Source organism: Pristiophorus japonicus, chromosome 9, assembly GCF_044704955.1.
Source record: "Pristiophorus japonicus isolate sPriJap1 chromosome 9, sPriJap1.hap1, whole genome shotgun sequence".
NCBI classification, from domain to species: domain Eukaryota; kingdom Metazoa; phylum Chordata; class Chondrichthyes; family Pristiophoridae; genus Pristiophorus; species Pristiophorus japonicus.
In genome coordinates this window covers 40,702,952-40,725,471 of record NC_091985.1, presented here as the reverse complement: position 1 = coordinate 40,725,471, position 22,520 = coordinate 40,702,952, and the positions used below count along the sequence as shown (strand labels likewise).

The following is a 22,520-nucleotide window of genomic DNA, read 5'->3' as shown; positions in this document are numbered from 1 at the left end:
TGTGAGAAAACTGGCCTTTGCGACGCAATTTGCTTGAAGGAAGGTCATCATCTGCCCGGGAACATTGGCAAACAGTGCGCCTTCCAGCATAATCGCAAGCACAAGGCGCGTTCTTGAATGGAGCCTTCTAACAGAATTACCAATTCACATTCTGCGCAAGCAGCGTCTTATTTATTATGGTGGGACGAAGATCAAGACTGGAGCTGAACTGGCACAGAAGTGGATTTCAGAGAGTGCTGCATTCATCAGCTACACAGGCCTTTAATGGATCTCGGTGTCAAACAGCAAATCCGGCAGAGGTGAAATTAACGTCTTGGCATCAGAGGACAACTTGTGCTTTACGGTTTTATTCTACAGTATATTGACTTTTCATTCCATCATAGGGAAGTGAAAGTCACTTAAGTATGTTGTTCTGGCTAACCATTGGCAGGAAATTCATTTTTAACTGGGCTATTGAAAGAGCACTTACATGAGATTATTAGCACAGATGAGAAATTCCATGGGAATTGTGGCATTACACTGAGCTTTGGTCCAATTTGTGATAACAAAGATAGTTGATGTTGTTACCCAAGTTAACTCTTTATTGGTTATTAATTATATTAAATTAATTGTCGACCTGTAGGTAGTTTGATTTGATGGAAAGCCAGATTGTCAGTTGTCAGCCATGGCTCAGTGGCTTAGCACTCTCACCTCTGAGTCAGCAGACTCTCTCCAGAGTCTTGAGGACAAAATCTAAGCTGACTTCAGTGCAGTACTGAGAGAGTGCTGCACTGTCAGAGGTGCCGTCTTTTGGGTGAGACTTTAAACCAGGGCCCTGTCTGCTCTCTTAAAGGTGTAAAAGATCCCACGGCACTATTTGGCAAAGAGCAGGACTGTATATGAGAGCTTGCTGTGCGCAAATAGCAGGCCGCATTTCCAACATTACAACAGTGACTACACTTTAAAAGTTCTTCATTGGTTGTAAAGCTCTTTGGGTTGTTCTGAGACTGTGAAAGGCGCTATTTAAATGCAAGTTCTTTCTTACTGTTCTGTCGAAGGTTCGCTTGCAAATAAATTCTAGGGGGCTGAAATTCAGGTACGCCAGAAAGCTGGTGCACCTATACGTTTTTACCTGGTTTTACTGCTGGGATCCATGATGCGGCCGTATGATCGATTTTCAGGACTTCGACATTTTTCAAAGTCCCACCGGAAGTCGGTCATAGTGGGGGCAGGTGATCGACCGTAAGGCAGGCTAAGGGGCTGAATTTGGGTCGGGACCGGGACTCTGCCGTCAATCAGCGGTGGAGCAGTGGTGATGTCACAGTGCGTGTGCGTCACCACGTCTCTTCCCTCCGTTAAAGGGGATAGAATCAGTCATTTTTTATCTTCAGTCACTAGGGAGGGTTTCGGCCGGGTCAGCGGCTTGCCACCCAAGAGCGGGTGCCAGGCTGCCCATTGGTGGCCTGGCCAAACCCAGGGGCACTATCTTGCCGGCCAATCGGAAAGTCGGCCGGCAAAAATAAATACATGGTGGCCATGGCAGTGGGCCCTCCCCTTGAAGGGCCGCCGCACTGCCAGGCTGCACACACTCCGGATAAGTTGCACCGACAGAAAAAGCTGTTGGGGGCACCGTGCAGTGGGACATCGATTTTGTTTAGGTGAATTTTGCTCGGTTTATTCTTCAGGTGAGGGAGAACGGCGGTGCGTGTTCTGATGACACGCTTGTGGCGGTCATCAGCATCGGGGCGGAATCGGGTCCAGGCCGAAAAATCCCCAAACTGAATTTGGGTCGGAGCGGCCATTTGATCACAATCCAGGGGATTCCGCCACATTGCCGCCGCTAACGGGCAGTAATGGGTCTTTCCTGAGACCCTGAATTTCAGCCCCTAGATCTCTACACTTTTATACAAGAATCACAATAATAAAACTTTGGAAAACTCAGATATTGCATTAATGAGAAGATTACTTACACGTGCCCTGAGGGTTTTTGCTGGGCACCATTGCCTGTGAGTAATTCAGTCGCAGTTCCACACTGGAACCAAAATATAAGCAGAACAAGATTGAAATTGTTTGCATCACCACGTTTTCTTACTCCTTCAACATCTCCATTCACCTAAAGATGAGCAAAACAGTAAAATTGGTTATCCTGGTGAACATAAGCTGCAAATTACATCTGGCAACATCAATAGACCAGCATCTATAATGATCGCCTTAAAGTCCTTTGCCCTCGTAACGTTTGTAGCAGCGGAGGTGTTAATCCACTTAATGTAAATGTGTATTAAGTATTAAAACGTTCTTATGTCATTAAAGAAAAAGCATTCCTAAAATAAGGGATTCACATAACTTCAATACCGACTCCTTTTAATTTTGTGGGTTCGTAACAAAAATTCATTAAGACCATTTGACCAAAGTCAATCATTAGATTGAACATATTCAATAGGAAGAGTTAATAGTTCAGATCCCATAAATAAAGTCAGTTAATTAACAATTGATTAACGAATATGTCGGGGCCGATAATGCAATAGCCTGTCAATGGGTGCTGTGTGCTGTGGGCTTCAGCACCCATTAATAGAGGTCACATGTGACGGGTGAGCATCAGGAAGAAACCGTCACATTATCAGACCCCATATCTTCAAGTTCATCATCTAGAAAAACAGGGATTGTTCATCAAATCCCCAGAGCAGTATTTCTGGATTGCAGCACACCAGTGCACAGGCTCAGGGCTCGAATTGAGTGCTTCCACGGGTTTTCCATGCCATCTACACAATTGGCTTCATGCGTACTTCAAAACTGGATTTAACACTTGCCATTTTAATTGCGGTTGTGCCAGTGGGCTTTGTTTGACTGAGTTAGTTCTGTGAAGCTTAAACCTGAAAGAAAACGCTCCAGCTAGTTGAATGCCCGACTTTTAAGAGTCCAACACTCATCCTTACCACTTAGTAAAGTCTAGAGCTTCGGCACTGGTTTACTGGTAATCAAGGTTGTTATGTATGGAGAAAGAGTCAGACTGAACACTGTGAGCTCAAAGTAAAGTGTGACCTTAGTCTTTTATTGCAGGTCTCCAGAGTGCCTCTCCAACCTGTGAGGCCCCCTTTAAGTACCTGTGCTCCCAAGGGATTATGGGATCCCTTGGGACTCCAGGGCATGAGCCCTTTGGTGACTGTACAGAGTAAATACAAGTTCACATATATAACAACACTCCCCCCTCAAAGTCAATAGTGTAACTATTTACAATGTGAGTTGATCTGGGGCCCTTCTTGCCCTGGTTGATCATCTCGGTGTGAAAGCTGGTGTTGTTGAATCATTTGTTGGGCCCTCGCTGGGTTGCTGTGCAGCTGGCCTTGCTGGGCTGCCTGGTGTATTGGGCCCTGCTGGGCTGCTGTGGATGATGGGTTCTGCTTCGTGGTCAACCATGGTGCCGGTTGCCACTGGTGTGTATGTTGGGGGATCAAAAAAGGTAGGGTCCAACGTGGGTTGCTCAGGATAGTCCGTAAATCTGAATTTGATTTGGTCCACGTATTTCCGGTGAATGAGTCCATTTGAAAGTTTGACCCGAAACACTCTGCTCCCGTCTTTGGCCACGACAGTGCCGGGAAGCCACTTGGGACCTTGTCCATAATTCAATACAAATACAGGATCATTGATTTCAATCTCGCGTGACACATTTGCGCTATCATGGTATGCACTTTGTTGAAGCCGCCTGCTCTCTACCTGTTCATGTAGATCAGGTTGAACTAACAAGAGCCTTGTCTTAAGTGCTCTTTTCATGAGCAGTTCAGCGGGTGAGATCCCAGTGAGCGAGTGGGGTCTCGTGCGAGAGCTAAGCAGGACTCAGGATAGGCGAGTCTGCAGCGAGCCTTCAGTTACCCTCTTCAAGCCTTGCTTGGTTTGCACAGCTCTTTCTGCCTGACCAATGGACGCTGGTTTAAATGGGGCAGATGTGACATGTTTGATCCCGTTGCGGGTCATGAATTCTTTGAACTCAGCACTGGTTGTCACTCACCAAGACATCGGGTAAGCCATGAGTGGCAAACATGGCCCGCAGGCTTTCAGTGGTGGCAGCAGACGAGCTAGCCGACATTATCTCACATTCAATCCACTTGGAATAGGCATCTACAACCACAAGGAACATTTTACCCAAGAACGGGCCGGCATAGTCGACGTGTACCCTAGACCACGGTTTGGAGGGCCAAGACCATAAACTTAGCGGCGCCTCCCTGGGTACATTGCTTAACTGCGAGCATGTATTACATCTGTGAACGCAGGACTCTAAGTCCGCATCGATACCGGGCCACCACACGTGGGGTCTGGCTATCGCTTTCATCATCACGATGCCTGGGTGGGTACTGTGAAGGTCATTGATGAAGGTGTCTCTGCCCTTCTTGGGGACCATTACTCGATTGCCCCACAGAAGGCAGTCTGCTTGTATCGACATTTCATCTTTGCGCTGCTGGAACGGCTTTATCTCTTCCTGCATTTCCATTGGGACACTGGACCAGCTCCGGTGAAGCACACAACTTTTGACTAGAGATAATAAGGGGTCCTGGCTTGCCCAGGTTTTGATCTGCCAGGCAGTGACGGATGAGTGCTCACTCTCAAATGCTTCCATAACCATGGCTAGATCTGTGGGCTGCGCCATTTCCACCCCCGTGGTGGGCAATGGCAGCCTACTGAGAGCATCGGCGCAGTTTTCTGTGCCTGACATGTGGCGGATGGCATAGTTGTATGCGGACAACGTGAGCGCCCATCTCTGGATGTGGGCCGATGCGTTGGTATTTAACCCTTTACTCTCAGAAACAGGGAAATAAGTGGCTTATGGTCGGTTTCCAATTCGAATTTTAGCCCAAACAGGTATTGATGTATTTTCTTTACCCCATAGACACATGCCAACGCTTCTTTCTCAATCATGCTGTAGGCTCTCTGAGCCTTAGACAGACTCCTGGATGCATAGGCAACCGGTTGCAGTTTCCCGAAATCATTAGCTTGTTGCAATACACATCCGGTGCCATATGACGATGCATCACATGCTAATACCATACACTTACATGGATCATACAACACAAGCAATTTGTTTGAGCATAACAATTTTCTTGCTTTTACAAAGGCATTTTCTTGGCTTTTGCCCCAAACCCATTCACCCCCTTTTCGTAGTAAGACGTGTAGTGGTTCTGACAGTGTGCTGAGACCTGGTAAGAAGTTACCAAAGTAGTTCCAGAGTCCCAGAAACGACCGCAGCTCCGTTACGTTCTGTGGCCTCGATGCGTTCTCGATTGCCTCCGTCTTCGCGTTGGTGGGCCGGATGCCGTATCCGCAATCTTCCTTCCCAAGAAATCCACTTCGGGTGCCAGGAAAACGCACTTTGAGCGTTTTAACCTGAGCCCCATGCGGTTGAGTCAACTAAGAACCTCCTGCAGGTGCATCAGATGCTCGACTGTGTTCCGACCTGTCATCAAAATGTCGTCCTGGAAGACCACGTTGTGCGGGATCGATTTCAGTAAGCTGTCAATGTTTCTCTGGAATATCGCCGCCGCTGATCAGATTCCAAACAGACATCTGTTATAAACAAAAAGACCTTTGTGCATGTTGATGCAGGTGAGGGCCTTCGATGATTCCTCCAGTTCCTGCGTCATATAGGCTGAAGTCAGATCCAGCTTCGTGAATGTCTTTCCTCCCGCCAGCATTGCAAAGAGGTCGTCGGCCTTTGGTAGTGGGTATTGGCCCTGCAGGGGAAAACGATTGATAGTTACTTTGTAATCGCCACAGATTCTGACGGTGCCATCTCCCTTGAGGACTAGGACGATAGGACTGGACAATTCATTGAACTCGATCGGTGAAATGATGCCCTCTCTTTGCAGCCGGTCTAGCTCGATCTATACCCTTTCTCTCATCATGTACGGTACTGCTCTCGCCTTGTGATGGATGAGTCACGCCCCCGGAATTAGGTGGATCTGCACTTTTGCTCCTTGGAATTTCCTGATGCCTGGTTCGAACAGTGAAGGAAATTTGTTTAAGACCTGGGAACATGAAGTGTCGTCAGCGGGCGATAGTGCTCGGACATTGTCCCAGTTCCAGCGTATCTTTCCCAGCCAGCTCCTGCCGAGCAACGTGGGACCATCGCCCGGTACCAGCCAGAGAGGTAGCTTGTGCACTGCTCCATCGTATGAGGCATTTACGGTAGCACTGCCGATTACAGGAATCAGTTCTTTTGTGTAAGTTCTTAGTTTCGTGCAAACTGGAGTTAAGACAGGCCTTGAGGCCTTGTTGTACCACAGTCTTTCAAAAGTCTTTTTGCCAATGATGGACTGGCTCGTGCCTGTGTCCAGCTCCATTGACACTGGGAATCCATTTAGTTCAATATTCAGCATTATCAAGGGACAATTCGTGGTGAATGTGTGCACCCCATGTACCACTGCCTGCTCGGTCTGAGGCTCTGGATCGTCATGATCCTCTGTGGATCTGTCCTCCTCTGCAACATGGTGGTTTGCAGGTTTAATAGGCTTTGCAGCTCGCCTGCACACTCGGAGCCCTTGCAAACGTATCCTTTGAATCAGCATGAATGGAAACGATGATCACCCCCGCAGAGCCAACAAGGTGTTAATGGCCTTGCATTCAGCACCCTTGATGGTGAATTCTGAGACATATGTGACCTGCCCTGTACGTTACGATTCAAAAACAACATCACTCTGGAATTTTTTGAGGATGTTTCCAGTAGAGCGGACAAGGGAGAACCAGTTGATGTGGTGTATTTGGACTTTCAGAAGGCTTTCGACAAGGTCCCACACAAGAGATTAATGTGCAAAGTTAAAGCACATGGGATTGGGGGTAGTGTGCTGATGTGGATTGAGAACTGGTTGGCAGACAGGAAGCAAAGAGTAGGAGTAAATGGGTACTTTTCAGAATGGCAGGCAGTGACTAGTGGGGTACCGCAAGGTTCTGTGCTGGAGCCCCAGCTGTTTACGTTATACATTAATGATTTAGACGAGGGGATTAAATGTAGTATCTCCAAATTTGCGGATGACACTAAGTTGGGTGGCAGTATGAGCTGCGAGGCGGATGCTATGAGGCTGCAGAGTGACTTGGATAGGTTAGGTGAGTGGGCAAATGCATGGCAGATGCAGTATAATGTGGATAAATGTGAGGTTATCCATTTTGGGGGCAAAAACACGAAGGCAGAATATTATCTGAATGGCGGAAGATTAGGAATAGGGGAGGCGCAACAAGACCTGGGTGTCATGGGATATCAGTCATTGAAAGTTGGCATGCAGGTACAGCAGGCGGTTAAGAAAGCAAATGGCATGTTGGCCTTCATAGCGAGGGAATTTGAGTACAGGGGCAGGGAGGTGTTACTACAGTTGTACAGGGCCTTGGTGAGGCCACACCTGGAGTATTGTGTACAGTTTTGGTCTCCTAACTTGAGAAAGGACATTCTTGCTATTGAGGGAGTGCAGCGAAGGTTCACCAGACTGATTCCCGGGATGGCGGGACTGATATATCAAGAAAGACTGGATCAACTGGGCTTGTATTCACTGGAGTTCAGAAGAATAAGCGGGGATCTCATAGAAACATTTAAAATTCTGACGGGTTTAGACAGGTTAGATGCAGGAAGAATGTTCCCAATGTTGGGGAAGTCCAGAACCAGGGGACACAGTCTAAGGATAAGGGGGAAGCCATTTAGGACCGAGATGCGGAGGAACTTCTTCACCCAGAGTGTGGTGAACCTGTGGAATTCTCTACCACAGAAAGTAGTTGAGGCCAATTCACTAAATATATTCAAAAAGGAGTTAGATGTAGTCCTCAATAGTAGGGGGATCAAGGGGTATGGCGAGAAAGCAGGAATGGGGTACTGGAGTTGCATGTTCAGCCATGAACTCATTGAATGGTGGTGCAGGCTCGAAGGGCCGAATGGCCTACTCCTGCACCTATTTTCTATGTTTCTATGTTTCTATGTTCACAGTACTTGTAGCAGCACTTGCGTGCTGAGAGATTTGCTTCATATTGTCACTGGTGGCAATGAACGCCTGGGCTATCGTTATGGCCTTACTCAAGGTTGGGGACTCTACAGTTAAAAGTTTGCAAAGTATAGTTTCGTGGCCAATACCAAGTACGAAAAGGTCTCTGAGCATGTGCTCCAAATGCCCTTCAAATTCGCAATGTCCTGCAAGGTGTCTTAGCTCGGCGACATAACTCACCACTTCCTGGCCTTCAGACCTTTTGTAGGTGTAGAACTGGTACCTCGCCATCAGAACGCTTTCCTTCGGGTTCAAATGCTCTCGGACCAGTGTGCACAAATCGTCGTACAATTTCTCCATGGGTTTCGCTGGAGTGAGCAGATTCTTCATGAGGCCATACATTGATGCCCCACAGACGGTGAGGAGGATCGCCCTTCATTTGGCAGCCTTCTCTTCCCCATCTAGCTCGTTGGCTACGAAATATTGGTTGAGTCGCTCCACAAAATTTTCCCAATCATCTCCCTCCGAGAATTTCTCCAGGATGCCCACTGTTCTCTGCATCTTTGGGTTCACTATCTGTGTCTCGTCGCCAGTTGTTATGTATGGAGAGAGAGTCATACTGAACACTGTGACCTCAAAGTAAAGTGTGACTGTAGTCTTTTATTGCAGGTCTCCAGAGTGCCTCTCCAACCTGTGAAGCCTCCTTAAATACCTGTGCTCCCAAGGGATTATGGGATCCCTTGGAACTTCAGGGGATGAGCCCTCTGGTGGCTGTACAGAGTAAATACAAGTTTACATGTATAACATCTACCACTGAAATGGTTGCATGGTTGTCATATAGTGACAGTATTGTCTTAGATTCTTTTATCTTTTAAGCCTTTTGGTAAGTATCTAAGAGGTAGCACATTGCATGTGGCCCCACAATATATTTGCATTTTTACCATTTGACCTTTAATGGAGAAGGTAGCCATAATCTTGTTAGGATACTTTCTGTCAGCTTTGTCCTTGATTGTGCGATCAACTTTATCAAGCATTTTTACAGTTATGACATCAAAATCAGAATCATAACACTTTTCATAAAGGGCTTGCCCTTATATTTACTGTTATGTGTAGACTTCTGCCTCGATCCATTCTGCCTATATTTTTGAGAAAAGTGATTTAGTTGGCCGCAACTTGTGCAGGTCTTCCCATATGCTGGGCATTCAGTTTTTTGACAGCTCATGGCTTTTGCCACAATATCTGCAAGTGTTCGTGAACTCTTGTCGGTGAATTCTTTCTTTGTGGTTGGGGTTTCTGACTGTCAGATTTGACATCTTCAGAGTCTGTTTTAGTGAGCTTCATGGATTTAATTTGCACAACTGTGGTGTCTGTAGCTTTACAGAACATCTAACATTTATCAAGTGTTCGGCTTGACTCTTGCAACAGCCTCTTACGCAGAGTGTTATCAGATATTCTGCAGACTATGCAGAATATCTGATGAAATCATCCCTCAAATTGCTGAAATCACATGACGATGCTAGCTCTCTCACTTTCACAAGATATCTATCAAACTGCTCGTCCCCTACTACACAGTTGCTAAACTAGTACCGTTCATAAATGATGTTGGTTTTACGTTTACAGTGCTCTTCCCAGAGCTTCAAAGTAATCTCAATTTCCTGCTTGTCTTCCTCTGATTTGTAGGGATTGGGGGTAATATATTAGCATGGATAGAGGATTGGCTAACTAACAGAAAACAGAGAGTCAGGATAAATGGTTCATTCACTGGTTGGCAATCAGTAACTAGTGGGGATCAGTGCTGGGACCCCAACTCTTTACAATCTATATTAACGACTTGGAAGAAGGGACTGAGTGTAACATAGCCAAGTTTGCTGACGATACAAAGGCGGGAGGAAAAGCAATGTGTGAGGACAAAAAAAATCTGCAAAAAGACATAGACAGGCTAAGTGATGTGGGCAAAAATTTGACAGATGGAGTATAATATTGGAAAGTGTGAGGTCGTGCACTTTGCCAGAAAAAAATCAAAGAGCAAGTTATTATATAAATGGAGAAAGATTGCGAAGTGCTGCAGTACAGCAAGATCTGGGGGTACTTGTGCATGAAACACAAAAGGATAGTATGTCGGTACAGCAAGTGTTCAGGAAGGCCAATGGAATCTTGGCCTTTATTGCAAAGGGGATGGAGTATAAAAGCAGGGAAGTCTTGCTACAGCTATACAGGGTATTGGTGAGGCCACACCTGGAATACTGCGTGCAGTTTTGGTTTCCATATTTACGAAAGGATATACTTGCTTTGGAGGCTCTTCAGAGAAGGTTCACCAGGTTGATTCCGGGGATGAGGGGGTTGACTTATGAGGAAAGGTTCAGTAGGTTGGGCCTCTACTCATTGGAATTCAGAAGAATGAGAGGTGATCTTATCGAAACGTATAAGATTATGAGGGGGCTTGATAAGGTGGATGCAGAGAGCATGTTTCCACTGATGGGGGAGACTAGAACTAGAGGGCATGATCTTAGAATAAGGGGCCGCCCATTTAAAACTGAGATGAGGAGAAATTTCTTCTCTCAGGGGGTTGCAAATCTGTGGAATTTGCTGCCTCAGAGAGCTGGGAAGCTGGGACATTGAATAAATTTAAGACAGAAATAGACAGTTTTTGGATGATAAGGGGATAAGGGGTTATGGGGAGCGGGCGGGGAAGTGGAGCTGAGTCCATCAGATCAGCCATGATCTTATTGAATGGCGGAGCAGGCTCGAAGGGCCATATGACCTACTCCTGCTCCTATTTCTTATGTTCTTATGTTCTTATTATTGTGAATATCTAGGGCATCGCTGCCAATGGCAGTGATTTACATTGCAACCCTAACTCTATTTGGTTTTTCCACAATATTCATGATAATTTCATAGCTGTCAAATCGCTAGTCACCTGCAATGGAGGTGGGAGAGGAATGTGCGCGGGAGTTGGCCATTATAGCTCGCTACAGTTTAGGACTTTGAGTTTGTCACATACATGTATACAGTTCAAATATCCAGAGGACGAGGACAACTCTAATAGTAAAATATCGTGGCCATGTGATTGTAGAAATATTTTTTCAATCAAGGCTCTACAATGACTTATGCCACTTTAAGTTTACTTTTCTAATGCCTCTAGATTTTTTTACAAGTTTATGACTATTTATCACCCTTCACGGATCCACGCGCAATGTGCAGGAAGCTCGCTCTGCACTGCTCTGCTTCACGTCGATTTCGATTGGCTCGAAAAAGTCTTATAGTTCCAATATTTCGGTCGTAGATGCATTTGACGAAAGATGGGAAGTCTCCGTTTCTGACACCATGTATTTTATAGTCTCTTGAACACTCTTAGTTCAACTTAACTCTATTTATTTGGCAGTTTTCAGACAGCCATGTGGAGCTTTAAAATGGCGTTCCTTCACAGACCCTCTCTCAATACAGATCCCCATATCTCCGAGCGAGAGGGTGCTATACATTATATCGATACCTCCTAGCAAGAGGGTCGATACCTCCTTGCTAGAGGGCACTATACATTATCTCGTTACAGCCCCGTCTGCCCTCTCAGATGGATGTAAAAGATCCCATGGCACTATTTCGATGTCCTGGCCATCATGTATCCTTCAATCAACATAACAAAAAAAAACAGATTTCTGGTCATTTTCACATTGCTGTTTGTGGGAGCTTGCTGTGCATAAATTGGCTGCCGCGTTTCCCACATTATAACAGTGATTACACTCCAAAAAGTACTTCATTGGCCGTAAAGCACTTTGAGACGTTTGGTGGTCCTGAAAGGCACTATATAAATACAAGTCTTTCTTTTCATTTCATATGTATTCATGGCAAAACAACTTTGTGCATCCTGAGGACATCTCCTTTGCCATAGATCCCAGGAAGCCAGACGATATGATGTTTTATAGGATGGCAATGTTAAATCATGCAGTGGTCCACCACCAGCAGTGTCGGAGAGGTGAGTGGGGAGTAGGAGGCAGAGCGCCAGGCGAGCAGCCTACAAAAGGCCCACCAGCAATGTTGGAGAGGTGAGCGGGGAGTCGGAGGTGGAGCGCCAGGCGAGCAGCCTACAAAAGGCCCACCAGCAGTGTCGGAGAGGTGAGCGGGGAGTCGGAGGTGGAGCGCCAGGCGAGCAGCCTACAAAAGGCCCACCAGCAGTGTCGGAGAGGTGAGCGGGGAGTCGGAGGCAGAGCGCCAGGCGAGCAGCCTACAAAAGGCCCACCAGCTGTGTCGGAGAGGTGAGCGGGGAGTCGGAGGCAGAGCGCCAGGCGAGCGGCCTACAAAAGGCCCACCAGCAGTGTCGGAGAGGTGAGCGGGGAGTCGGAGGTGGAGTGCCAGGCGAGCAGCATACAAAAGGCCCACCAGCAGTGTCGGAGAGGTGAGCGGGGAGTCGGAGGTGGAGTGCCAGGCGAGCAGCCTACAAAAGGCCCACCAGCAGTGTCGGTGACGTGTGACGTGTGACGTGAGCGGGGAGTCGGAGGCAGAGCGCCAGGCGAGCGGCCTACAAAAGGCCCACCAGCAGTGTCGGTGAGGTGAGTGGGGAGTCGGAGGCAGAGCGCCAGGCGAGCGGCCTACAAAAGGCCCACCAGCTGTGTCGGAGGCCCAGCCGGTGCAGCTGCAGCAGGGAGGCAAAAAAGAACTAGAGAGAAATTGAAAGGTGATGTCACAGCCAAGGGGGTAAGTGATTGGCTGGTGATTGGCGAGTAGTTTTTCTTTTTCTTTTCTTTATCAGTAAGCAACTTTTAGCATTGTTGTTGCCCAATTAGGTTAATCTAAGGGTAAGTCATGGCAGGACAGCTTTGACACGTGTTATGCTCCTCCTGTACTATGTGGGAAGTCAGGGACGCTTCTGGTGTCCCTGACGACTACGTGTGCGGGAAGTGTATCTGCCTCCAGCTCCTGACGGACCGCGTTGCAGCGCTGGAGCAGCGGGTGGATTCACTCTGGAGCATCCACGATGCTGAGAATGACGTGAATAGCACGTTTAGTGAGTTGGTCTTACCGCAGGTAAAGGGTACACAGCCAGATAGGGAATGGATGACCACCAGGAAGAGCAGTGCAAGGAAGGTAGTGCAGGGGTCCCCTGTTGTCATCCCCCTGCAAAACAGATACACCGCTTTGGGTCCTGTTGAGGGGGATGACTCATCAGGGGAGAGCAGCAGCAGCCAAGTCCATGGCACCGTGGCTGGCTCTGCTGCACAGGAGGGCAGGAAAAAGAGTGGGAGAGCGATAGTGATAGGGGATTCAATTGTAAGGGGAATAGATAGGCGTTTCTGCGGCCGCAACTGAGACTCCATGATGGTATGTTGCCTCCCTGGTGCAAGGGTCAAGGATGTCTCGGAGCGGGTGCAGGACATTCTGAAAAGGGAGAGTGAACAGCCAGTTGTCGTGGTGCAGAAAGGTATCAACGGTATAGGTAAAAAACGGGATGAGGTCCTACGAGACGAATTTAGGGAGCGAGGAGTTAAATTAAAAAGTAGGACCTCAAAAGTAGTAATCTCAGGATTGCTACCAGTGCCACGTGCTAGTCAGAGTAGGAATCGCAGGATAGCTCAGATGAATACCTGGCTTGAGCAGTGGTGCAGAAGGGATCGATTCAAATTCCTGGGGCATTGGAACCGGTTCTGGGGGAGGTGGGACCAGTACAAACCGGACGGTCTGCACCTGGGCAGGACCGGAATCAATGTCCGAGGGGGAGTGTTTGCTAGTGCTGTTGGGGAGGAGTGTATTGTATGGGGTTAATCACATACTGTTAATTATGATATTTAGACATTTACAGTGTGTCTCTGTCCCATGCCCCGTAGAATGTTGTTGCTATAGAGAAAGAGGGAAGCGACCTTGGGATGCACACCAGATTGTTATGAGACGGTCGGCGCCTCGAAATCTCATGCTTTGTGGACTAGCAGCTGGGGCCTTACAGATTAAGAGTTGGCCATAAGCCACATGCACCCATGTTTTGTTCAAAAGTATGTTTGTTTAATAGTATAAAGGAGCGGCACTGTCCCGTAGCTCTTTGAACTTCACATTGGACCATGATTCATGAGCGGTGCCGGGACCCCCAATGCTCCAGACCAGCCGTCGTTGTGGAGTTCCCGACGGGCTGAAGGCCGTAAGCGTTGTTGCACCTTATCATACTTCTCTTTTATTTCGTAAACTGTATTATGTTTCTTTTCTCTCAGTAAACGGTGTTTTATTCTTCTCTTCATTTGTCTTGTCTCTTATTTAACATTCATCCAGATCCTGAACCTGGGTCTATTATTATTGATCCAAAACAAGGAGTTAAACTAATATGGCAGGGGGATGGGAATCTATGCAGGGAGACAGAGGGAAATAAAATAGAGTCAGAAGCAAAAGATAGAAAGGAGAATAGTAAAAGTGGAGGGCACAGAAACCCAAGGCAAAAACAAAAAGGGCCACATTACAGCAAAATTCTACAGGGGCAAAGTGTGTTAAAAAGACAAAACTGAAGGCTCGGTGCCTCAATGCGAGGAGTATTCGGAATATGGTGGACGAATTAACTGCGCAGATAGCAGTTAACGGATACGACGTGATTGGCATCACAGAAACATGGCTCCAGGGCGACCAAGGCTGGGAACTCAACATCCAAGGGTATTCAGCATTTTGGAAGGATAGACTGAAAGGAAAAGGAGGTGGGGTGGCATTGCTGGTTAAAGAGGAAATCAATGCAATTGTAAGGAAGGACATTAGCCTGGATGATGTGGAATTGGTATGGGTGGAGCTGCGGAATTCCAAAGGGCAGAAAATGCTAGTGGGAGTTGTGTATAGACCACCAAATAGTCGTAGTGAGGTTGGGGACAGCATCAAACAAAAAATAAGGGATGTGTGCAATAAAGGTACAGCAGTAATCATGGGCGACTTTAATCTACATATAGATTGGGCTAACCAAACTGGTAGCAATGCGGTGGAGGAGGATTTCCTGGAGTGTATTAGGGATGGTTTTCTAAACCAATATGTCGAGGAACCAACCAGAGAGCTGGCCATCTAGACTGGGTGATGTGTAATGAGAAGAGACTAATTAGCAATCTTGTTGTGCGAGGCCCCTTGGGGAAGAGTGACCATAATATGGTAGAATTCTTCATTAAGATGGAGAGTGACAAAGTTAATTCGGAAACTAGGGTCCTGAACTTAAGGAAAGGTAACTTCGACGGTATGAGGTGTGAATTGGCTAGAATAGACTGGCAAAGGATACTTAAAGGGTTGACGGTGGATAAGCATTGGCAAACATTTAAAGATCACATGGATGAACTTCAACAATTGTACATCCCTGTCTAGAGTAAAAATAAGACGGGGAAGGTCGCTCAACCATGACTAACAAGGGAAATTAAGGATAGTGTTAAAGCCAAGGAAGAGGCATATAAATTGGCTAGAAAAAGCAACAAACCTGAGGACTGGGAGAAATTTAGAATTCAACAGAGGAGGACTAAGGGTTTAATTAAGAGGGGGAAAATAGAGTACGAGAGGAAGCTAGCAGGGAACATAAAAACTGACTGCAAAAGCTTCCATAAATATGTGAAGAGAAAAAGATTAGTGAAGACAAATGTAGATCCCTTGCTGTCGGATTCAGGTGAATTTATAATGGGGAACAAAGAAATTGCAGACCAATTACACCAATACTTCGATTCTGTCTTCACGAAGGAAGGCACAAATAACCTTCCGAATGTACTAGGGGACAGTGGGTCTAGTGAGAAGGAAGAACTGAAGAATATCCTTATTAGGCGGGAAATTGTGTTAGGGAAATTGATGGGATTGAAGGCCGATAAATCCCCGGGGCCTGATAGTCTACATCCCAGGGTACTTAAGGAAGTGACCCTAGAAATAATGGATGCATTGGTGATCATTTTCCAACAGTCTGTTGACTCTGGATCAGTCCGTATGGACTAGAGGATAGCTAATGTAATACCACTTTTTTAAAAAGGAGGGAGAGAGAAAACGGGTAATTATAGACAGGTTAGCCTGACATCAGTAGTGGGGAAAATGTTGGAATTAATCATTAAGGATGAAAGAGCAGCGCATTTGGAAAGCAGTGACAGGATCGGACCAAGTCAGCATGGATTTATGAAAGGGAAATCATGCTTGACAAATCTTCTGGAATTTTCTGAGGATGTAACTAGCAGAGTGGACAAGGGAGAACCAGTGGATGTGGTGTATTTGGACTTTCAAAAGTTCTCACACAAGAGATTGGTGTGCAAAATCAAAGCACATGGTATTGGGGGTAATCTACTGACGTGGATAGAGAACTGGTTGGCAGACACGAAGCAGAGAGTCGTGATAAATGGGTCCTTTTCAGAATGGCAGGCAGTGACTAGTGGAGTGCCACAGGGTTCAGTGCTGGGACCCCAGCTCTTTACAATATACATTAACGATTTAGATGAAGGAATTGAGTGTAATATCTCCAAGTTTGCAGATGACACTAAACTGGGTGGCAGTGTGAGCTGTGAGGAGGATGCTAAGAGGCTGCAGGATGACTTGGATAGGTTAGGTGAGTGGGCAAATGCATGGCAGATGCAGTATAATGTGGATAAATGTGAGGTTATCCATTTTGGGGGCAAAAACACGAAGGCAGAATATTATCTGAATGGCGGAAGATTAGGAATAGGGGAGGCGCAACAAGACCTGGGTGTCATGGTTCATCAGTCACTGAAAGTGGGCATGCAGGTACAGCAGGCGGTGAAGAAGGCAAATGGTATGTTGGCCTTCATAGCTAGGGGATTTAAGTATAGGAGCAGGGGGGTCTTACTGCAGTTGTACAGGGCCTTAGTGAGGCCTCACCTGGAATATTGTGTTCAGTTTTGGTCTCCTAATCTGAGGAACGACGTTCTTGCTATTGAGGGAGTGCAGCGAAGGTTCGCCAGACTGATTCCAAGGATGGCTGGACTGTCATGAGGAGAGACTGGATCAACTGGGTCTTTATTCACTGGAATTTGGAAGGGTGAGAGGGTATCTCATAGAAACTTATAAGATTCTGACGGGACTGGACAGGTTAGATGCGGAAAGAGTGTTCCCGATGATGGGGAAGTCCAGAACCAGGGGACATAGTCTTAGGATAAGGGGTAGGCCATTTTGGACTGAGATGAGGAGAAACTTTTTCACTCAGAGAGTTGTTAACCTGTGGAATTCCCTACCGCAGAGAGTTGTTGATGCCAGTTCATTGGATATATTTAAGAGGGAGTTAGATATGGCCCTTACAGCTAAGGGGATGAAGGGGTATGGAGAGAAAGCAGGAAAGGGATATTGAAGGAATGATCAGCCATGATCTTGTTGAATGGCGGTGCAGGCTCGAAGGGCCAAATGGCCTACTCCTGTACCTATTTTCTATGTTTCTATGTATTATTCTGCTGCTAAGGTGGACCTGTGTCAAATTAAGGCCAGAAAGTCTACTTGTTGTTCAGCGAACACAGGCTCAGGCCAGAATTTAATCCACTGTTTGTCAGGGAACTTCGCAGATTGGAACGTGCTTTCCTGTTTCAATCAGCGCCTCAGAAATACTTCCCATTTTAAGATCGATTGCTCTCGAGGCTGTAGGTCAGAAACCCGGGATGAAATTCCTTGAAATAAATATATTATTGCTATGATTATTTTGGAAGCATTAGGGCACAGATATTGTGGCTCCTGCAGTACCATGGCCCATTGGTTGCAGCATATCTGCCAAGATCCATCAGACAGAGACCCCTGGCACTGGCCCCACCAATGTACGCACGGGCGGGAAATGGTCACCTCATTTAAATAATGGGGGCAGATGCCCATACCACTCGGGGTGCATCTTGGGTGCAGATTAAATTGTAGTCTGGGGCGTTAGGTACAGGGGGAACCCCTTCACCCATCTCACCAAAAAGATTCCTTTCTTGTCCCGATCAGCTCCCTTTATAAAGGGAGCCACTATGATTTGCAGAAATTCTTTTGATCTTTGGAAGTCCAGGCCACAACCCACAACTATTAATTTAGGTGTGCATTGGATCGTGTTGAACTGTAACGCCAATCAGTCAGCCAATAGGTACTGTACAGGCCACATACGAAGAGTACTCACATAGAGGAGGAACAGGAGGGCTGCCATTGTCCATGGAATTGTATTCCAGATCGAGTCACTATCCTCAGGACAGTATGTGGCAAAATGGGTGGAAGGAACCATTGTTGAGGCAACAAAGGTGTAGATAGAAACTTGCAAAACAAGATATGACAGGAGAAAACAGAGCTGCTAGCTCTCCTTCGGGTAATCTGTGAAACATACTAATTGAATAAGGATACACTAATAGATCTCGATTTAACGTTGATATGTATGTGCATAAAGTAACTGCTTGTATGACCTGTGGGCCATGCACAGTGTTCATGTATCCTGGATACTGGTACAAAATGAATTCCCTATCTCAATGAAGGCTTTGCAAAACAAACAAAAGAGAAACACCGATTGCCTGCTAATAAACACTGAAAGAACATTAAATGTTCCAGTGCTCTTTTCAGTCATTCTGAGGCAATTAACCATTCCTGGAACAAAATAAAAGTGCGATAACTCCAACTTCACGTCAACATTTCATTGAGGTTATTAAACACCAACCTTGTACTAACAAGCAGCAATGAGAAAGAAAAGGAAGTTTATCTGATAATTCAGACAGCCATCAAATCTAAAATAGTCAAAGTGCTATTAAATAATTAATCTACTGCCTTTGTCCAATTAAAACTCAGCGACACTCCTGAATCAGGCATCGACTGCTTAAATATGCAAATTGTGGTTCTATGTCAGCTGTTGAACTCTGACTGCAAAATTCAGGTACACATGGTCAGAGCGTTGCCATGCACACTCTGTCTGCTTGAGTCTCGGACAGGCAGGGCACTCCTCCTGGGCCCACAACAAAAGCTCCGGCCTGCTGCTGTCTCATTCAAGGACCTTCCAGAATTACCTATCTGCGCCGGACCCAACCTGCTGACCAACGCAGTGTAGGAGCTGACCGATTTCCGGCCCTCCTTGACCACGAGATGCAGCGGGGCCCCCGTTTGTGGTCAGAGAGTTGAGGCCCAAAGCTGAATTTGCCTTGGGCTTCAGGGGGTGTGGGAGGGAGGTTGCGGGTGGGGTGAGGCGAAGTCGAATTTCTCCGCATTGTATTCCTTAAACTTGCTGTCAGCCTTCTAAACCCTAAGCTCTGGCTGGAATTCCCTCCCTAAACCTCTTCGCCTCTCTACCTCTCTCCTGTTGCACTGTCAGAGGTGCTGTCTTTCGGATGAGACATTAAACCGAAGCCCCGTCCACCCTATCAGGTGGACGTAACAGATCCCATGGCACTATTTTGAAGAAGAGCAGGGGAGTTATCTCCGGCGTGCTGACCAATATTTATCCCTCAATCGACATAACAAAAACAGATTAGCTGGTCATTATCACATTGCTGTTTGTGGGATCTTGCTGTGCTCTATAGGCTGCTGTGTTTCCTGCATTACAACAGTGACTACACTCCAAAAAGTACTTCATTGGCTAAAAAATGCTTTGAGACGTCCGGTGGTCGTGAAATGCAAATCTTTTTTTTTATTTGTAGAAACTGGTATCTTCTGAAGATGACACCAATGCACACTTTAATGTTCAGTTATCAATTTCTTTCGTACACAGTGTGAACCATTTTCAAACCTACACTGAAAGTAGAAAAATCTAACAGGTATTTGTGACAGGCATACAAATGGATTTAATTGTATGCTTTTGCCACTTCTGAAATGCAGCCAGTAAGAGTTTTATTATTTGTACATTCAGTGTGTCAACTCCTATAGTCAGTCAAAATAGGCAGCAAAGGCAGCTGTGTAGTATTCTCTTCGACAGGCTATCGACAAGCCTGAATGCTGGGGTGCAGCCGAGCACACCCCTAGTTTGCTCTGAGCCACATCTCTTCATCTTCTGATGGACTAAACAGAAAGTTCCTTTGGGTTCCTGCAGCCAATTCAGACAGACAACTTAATTCTCACCCAATTGCTAACAACAACAACAACCTGTATTTATATAGTGCCTTTAATGTAGTAAAACGTCCCATGGTGCTTCACAGGAGTAGTATAAAAGACAAAATTTGACACCGAGCCATATAAGGAGAAATTAGCGCAGGTGATGAAAAAGAGGTAGGTTTTAAGGAGGAAAGAGAGGAGGAGAGGTCTAGGGAGGGATTTCCAGAGCTTAGGGCCTAGGCAACAGAAGACATGGCCACCGATGGTTGAGCAAATCAGGGATGCTCAAGAGGGCAGAATTAGAGGAGCGCAGACTTCTCGGGGGGTTGTGGGCTGGAGGAGATTACAGAGATAGGGAGGGGTGAGGTCGTGGAGGGATTTGAAAATAAAGATGAGCATTTTGAAATTAAGGCTTTGCTCAACTGGGAGCCAAAGTTGGTCAGCGAGCACAGGGGTGATGGGGGAACAGAACTTGGTGCGAGTTAGGACACGGGCAGCCGAGTTTTGGTTCACCTCTAGTTTACATACGGTAGAATGTGGGAGGCCAGCCAGGAGTGTGTTGGAATAGTCAAGTCTAGAGCTAACAAATGCATGGATGAGGGCTTCAGCAGCGGGTGAGCTGAGGCAAGAGTGGAGAAGGGCAATTTTATGGTGATGGAAATAGGCGGTCTTAGTTATGCAGCGGATATGCGGTTGGAAGCTCATTTCAGGGTCAAACATAGAAACATAGAAACATGGAAAATAGGTGCAGGAGTAGGCCATTCGGCCCTTCGAGCCTGCATCACCATTCAATGAGATCAAGGCTGATCATTCCCTCAGTACCCCTTTTCTGCTTTCTCTCCATACCCCTTGATCCCTTTAGCCGCAAGGGCCATATCTAACTCCCTCTTGAATATATCCAATGAACTGGCATCAACAACTCTCTGCGATAGGGAATTCCGCAGGTTAACAACTCTCTGAGTGAAGAAGTTTCTCCTCATCTCAGTCCTAAATGGCCTACCCCATATCCTAAGACTGTGTTCCCTGGTTCTGGACTTCCCCATCATCGGGAACATTATTCCCGCATCTAAGCTGTCCAGTCCCGTCAGAATCTTATAAGTTTCTATGAGATCCCCTCTCACCTTTCTAAACTCCAGTGTATAAAGGCCCAGTTGATCCAGTCACTCTTCATATGTCAGTCCAGCCATCCCGGGAATCAGTCTGGTGAACCTTCGCTGCACTCCCTCAATAGCAAGAACGTCCTTCCTCAGATTAGGCGACCAAAACTGAACACGATATTCAAGGTGAGGCCTTACCTAAGGCCCTGTACAACTGCAGTAAGACCTCCCTGCTCCTATACTCAAATCCCCTAGCTATGAAGGCCAACATACCATTTGCCTTCTTCACCACCTGCTGTACCTGCATGCCAACTTTCAATGACTGATGAACCATGACACTCAGGTCTCGTTGCACTTCCCCCTTTCCTAATCTGCCGCCATTCAGATAATATGACAACACTGTTGCGAACAGTGCAGTTCAGCCTCAGACCGAAGTTAGGGAGAGGGATGGAGTCAGTGGCGAGGGAACGGAGTTTGTGGCGGGGACTGAAAACAATGACTTTGGTTTTCCCAATATTTAATTGGAGAAAATTTCTGCTCAGCTAGAACTAGATGTCGGACAAGCAGTCTGACAGTAAGTACAGTAAGTATTGTAAGTGGGGACTGCAAGTAATTACTGGTATGGTGCAACTTTCGCTTACCCTGAAAAGAAAATCTTGTCCCAACAACATGCAAGGTATGTGACACACCTAAGTGACAGACGTGTACCAATAAAGGGGCAGAATGTGGAGCTACAGGCAGCAATGCATGAGTCTGTTTGGTGTATGTCTTCGTGACCGGTTTGTTAGGAGCTTGAGAGCTTGTTGATGGAGAGGTAATCAATTAGCCTTCTATTTTCAGTGTTAAATGTTGCAGTTTTCACCTGATTACTGTCAAAGATGGTCGTGCTGCCATTCTGCTTAATATAAAGGTGATGTCACAGCCAAGGGGGTAAGTGATTGGCTGGTGATTGGCGAGTAGTTTTTCTTTTTCTTTTCTTTATCAGTAAGCAACTTTTAGCATTGTTGTTGCCCAATTAGGTTAATCTAAGGGTAAGTCATGGCAGGACAGCTTTGACACGTGTTATGCTCCTCCTGTACTATGTGGGAAGTCAGGGACGCTTCTGGTGTCCCTGACGACTACGTGTGCGGGAAGTGTATCTGCCTCCAGCTCCTGACGGACCGCGTTGCAGCGCTGGAGCAGCGGGTGGATTCACTCTGGAGCATCCACGATGCTGAGAATGACGTGAATAGCACGTTTAGTAAGTTGGTCTTACCGCAGGTAAAGGGTACACAGCCAGATAGGGAATGGATGACCACCAGGAAGAGCAGTGCAAGGAAGGTAGTGCAGGGGTCCCCTGTTGTCATCCCCCTGCAAAACAGATACACCGCTTTGGGTCCTGTTGAGGGGGATGACTCATCAGGGGAGAGCAGCAGCAGCCAAGTCCATGGCACCGTGGCTGGCTCTGCTGCACAGGAGGGCAGGAAAAAGAGTGGGAGAGCGATAGTGATAGGGGATTCAATTGTAAGGGGAATAGATAGGCGTTTCTGCGGCCGCAACTGAGACTCCATGA

General features: G+C 46.6%; 1 protein-coding gene across 4 annotated transcripts in view; it reads right to left on the bottom strand.

Annotated features, from left to right (window-relative positions):
- LOC139272593 (muscarinic acetylcholine receptor M3-like) overlaps positions 1 to 22,520 on the bottom strand; it is a 362,361-nt gene that overhangs the window by 181,942 nt on the left and 157,899 nt on the right. For all 4 annotated transcript variants that reach the window (XR_011594895.1, XM_070888666.1, XM_070888664.1 and 1 more), the window contains exon 2: positions 1,950 to 2,092. The gene's annotated coding sequence lies outside the window, so the exon portion shown is untranslated. The remainder of the gene's footprint in view (positions 1 to 1,949; positions 2,093 to 22,520) is intronic.